A 4,171-nucleotide genomic window follows, 5' to 3' on the forward strand; every position below is an offset into this window, starting at 1 on the left:
TACTGCCAAGTAACTGGGGGAAATATTTGTAAGATAACTTGGGGTTGAGACAACACTATGGTTCTAAATTAAAGGCAGGGGAGAATAAAAACTATTTTACTGATAATCATATTTTATAAAAGGTTATAGATGTATCTGGTACTGTTCTTATGTTCTTTTTTTCTGTATTTTCTTGGAATAAGAATCTATAGATTTTGGGGTACCTGGGTGGCTCGGTCGGTTAATGGCTGACTTGGGCTCAGGTCATGATCTCATGGCTGGTGAGTTCCAGCCCCGAGTCGGACTCTGTGCTGACAGCTCAGAGCCTGGAACCTGCTTTGGATTCTGTGTCTCCCTGTCTCTCTGCCCCTTCCCCACTCACACTCTGTCTTTCTCTCTCAAAAATAAATAAACATTTTAAAAAATTTAGATAAAAAATAATCTATAGATTTAGCAAACTTCAGTACATTCACAAGACAACACAAATGAAGAATAAAGTCCATATTCTAAGATTGGGAGAATAGAAAGACGGAAATAAACTGGTTTATTAAAAAGATTTTTGACAGCTACCAATTCCAGCTTCCATATATTTATACTGTGATATGAGATACAAAATAAACCTCTTATCACTCTAGTTGACTAAAAGTTTAGCTTCCATTACTTGCAGCTGATTAAATTCATGTATGTAATAAAAATTGGTATCATAGGCACTACATGGGAAATATTTAAATATTCAAAGAATATTTAATTTGGTTTCAGTTCTCCAATTTCTACACATTCCTGTACAACATATGCTCTGAATTGAATTGTCTAACTCTTCTCATTTAATATCTTCTTTCTCACACACAATCTAGGATAAATGTCATATTCAGTATAAATCCGTTCTTGATATTTTCATCCAAGACACAAACATCATTTTTCTTGGTTGATCATTTTTATTGTTGTTATTCTTTAATGTTTATTGTGTTGTGTTCTAATTTGGTCCTTTCTTCTGAAGCTCCTGAAAGATAAGGCTTTGTATTTGCATATAACTTTGTTACAAACTCATAGTAGTTGTAAGAAAATGTTAAATGAATAAAAGAATAGCACTTTCATAATCCTTTTTCCAGGGAGAGCTTTTGGTTATTTTTTTTTTTTTTCTTAACTGTGAATGTGTTTATTGAAAGAAAGAATTAGAAAAGCATCCAGGAAAAATCTGAGATCAAAAGGACAAAGAACAAAAGAAGTCAATTGCTAAAGGGCTTTTATATCCTCTATAAATTTTTGTTTAACAAACAGTTCCCTAGCAATAATATGACAGATAGTTTTATGAGAGCTTTACAAATATTAACTCATCTGGGGCACCTAGATGGCTCAGTCAGTTGAGCATCTGACTTCAGCTCAGGTCATGATCTCACAGTTTATGAGTTGGAGCCCTGCATTGGGCTCTCTGTGCTCAGCACAGAGCCTGCTTGGGATACTCTGTCCCGCTCTCTTTCTGCCCCTCCCCCGCTGGTTCTCTCTCTCTCGCGCGCGCGCGCGCGCTCTCGCTCTCGCTCTACCAAAATAAATAAACTTGAAAAAAAAAACACAAAAATTAACTCATGTAATGTTTGTAATAACCTTATGATATATGAACTAATTTCACCAATTTTCAGAAGGCAGGATAACGGAACAAGAAAGGGGATACATAATTTTAGATGTGGTGCTTTATCAGCATAAGTTCACATACCAAAAATACTAAATCAATATGTAATTTGTCCAGCTCCTTGTTTGATTAGTTGACTACAAACACTCTAATGGGATTCCCTAATGAAGCTGAGGTATCAAACATTACCTATTTTTTTTTAATATATTTTAAATTTTCTGACAGGATCTTTTAATATAAAACAGAGAAAAAACACATCTCAACTCTTCAATCTGCCAGTATGCCTTGATTTGTCCAAGATGCATGCTAGACTGTAAGACTAAGTAGCAGACTCTTTAGATGCATTTGGTTGGGAGAAATGGAAAAAGCAGATGTTAGGTAAGTCCAGGCAAGCCCCAAAGCTAAGATACATCCTTAAACACTAGAGCAGTCCTTGTCTTTTCAGATCCTCATATGTCTTCTTATTCACAATGTTCCACTGTGAATTCTTCCTCAGTGTCAGGCTGCCATCATTCTAATGCCTTCTTCAGTTTCAGTGTGGCCCACAAGGAGACATCGTCTTCAATCTGTGTCACATCAGCAAAGGGGACAATGTTTGGGATGCCCAAGCACCTCATGCCTTGAGCACGACACCAGTCAGCACGGTGCTGCTAGAAGGCCTCAGGACCTCGGTAGGTGTAATTTCCACAAAACTCATGGTTGTAGTTTAGACCATGAACCTAATACAACTGGTAGGAAATGGGTTTGCCATGCCAGCCAAGAGGCAGGTTTTGGGAGCTGGAAATGATCTCATTCTCTTTGTCTTCACTTTCATCCTCACTGATATACTTTTCCTTTTTACTTCTCAATCTTCCCCATCTTTGCCTGTTTGTTATGTATGTTTTCATGAATGAGATGTCACTGTTCCCCAACAATCTCTACGTATTTGTAGATCTGGGCTTCTAGGACAGCAGTCTTTGTCCTTCTCAGTATCTCATTTGGTGCCATTTGACTTGGGATTTTTGCCAAACAGAGGTGTCAAGTGACTCCAAGGGCTTTCGTCTGGTGTGGAATAGCCTCTGGCCATGCTCTTCTTAGGTCCCACCACATTTCAGGCCTAAAGCTTAAAGAGAATGCAGAAAGGTCACAATAGTTTCCAGCATGGGTCAGGGCACGGCTTATCTCTTTTGGCCATTCAGGGAAGGTACCATTCTCTCACTTCTCAAACTTACTCCAAAACTTTGTTCTGATCTTCGAGGGGCTTCACTCAGTCTGTATAATCTTGAAGGTACACAGGCAACATTTCAAAGTATTTCTTATATTCAGTATTCTTCCTTTATTTAGAAATGTCAAACAACTGATCAAAGATTGACAGGTACATGATAATCCAGCTTTTCCGAGGCCTTCAGGTTAATGTCTTTAAGATAACAGTCATGGAAGTCAAGGTAACCACAGCATCCCTTTTCATCTGTGAACTCCACCAACCTTCCTGCTTCTTCACCTGGATTCTCTCCAGCCTTCAGAAGCTCCTCAAACTCCACTGACATTGGCACGCAGATCTCATTTGGGTGTTTCTGGTGAAAATTTTTTATTTGCTTGAGTCTATTATAAAATTTGGCAAATTCATTGGGTCTTGAAATGGCATTGAGTTTCTCCTTTCTTAACCCACCTTGTCATACATTTCCTGCAGGTTCCCACTGACTTCCATATACCTATCTTGCATGGTCCTTGTGTGATGGTCAGAATTCATCTGGTCCTGGACCATGAACTTCTTAGTGAGCATCTGTTTGGCTAGTATGTCCATAAGCTGCTCCTTGTCCTAATAATACCACTACTGCTGCTGCAGAATTGTCTTCATTTTTCATCCAGCCCTGCACCTCCTTTCAGACCACCAACATGGCTCAGACAACTAAACATTACCTATTTTATTTATCATTTTTTTAAGTTTATTTATTTGTTTTGAGAAAGCAAGGCTGAGAGCAAGAGAGAGAGAGAGAGAGAGAGAGAGAGAGGGAGAGAATCCCAAGCAGGCTTCACACTGTTAGTGCAGAGCCCCACTTGGGATCCAAACTATGGCCTAAGTCAAAATTAAGAGTAGGAAGCTTAGCTGACTGAGCCATCCAGGGTGTCCCTAAACATTACTTATTTAGAGAAAATGGCTTATACAATGGGAAGGTGGAGGGAATTTATCATGTGATCTTATCATATACCTGTAAATATCTCCTCAAAGACACCTGGACCATGTTATTGAGAAACTTTTGAGGAAAGCACTAGCAATGAAATTTCTACCTACAGAAGACTGAAATAAGGCAGAAGATGCTACCATTTATATCTACTCCTTGACTTTATTAGAAATGGTATGCTATGAGATTGCAAGAAGCCATATAGTAGCATATAATTTCCAGAGATAAATCAGGTCTCAGGTTTAAAAAACAGAGATTTGTGGCTGTGGTTAAGTGATGCTGAGGTATAAATAACCAAAATAATTAGATAATGCACTTAGGGATCATTTCATTTATACAGAGAAAACTAGATGTCTTTCAAACAGATATAGTTTTGTTGCCATGAGAATTAATAATCCATCCT

At 38.2% G+C, this 4,171-nt stretch overlaps 1 pseudogene; it reads right to left on the minus strand.

Moving 5' to 3' along the window:
• Positions 1-2,027: 2,027 nt before the first annotated feature.
• On the minus strand, positions 2,028-3,443 carry LOC132693233 (splicing factor 3A subunit 3 pseudogene; annotated as a pseudogene).
• Positions 3,444-4,171: the final 728 nt, after the last annotated feature.

Source organism: Panthera onca, chromosome B1 (assembly GCF_046562875.1).
Source record: "Panthera onca isolate mPanOnc1 chromosome B1, mPanOnc1 haplotype 2, whole genome shotgun sequence".
NCBI classification, from domain to species: Eukaryota; Metazoa; Chordata; class Mammalia; order Carnivora; family Felidae; genus Panthera; species Panthera onca.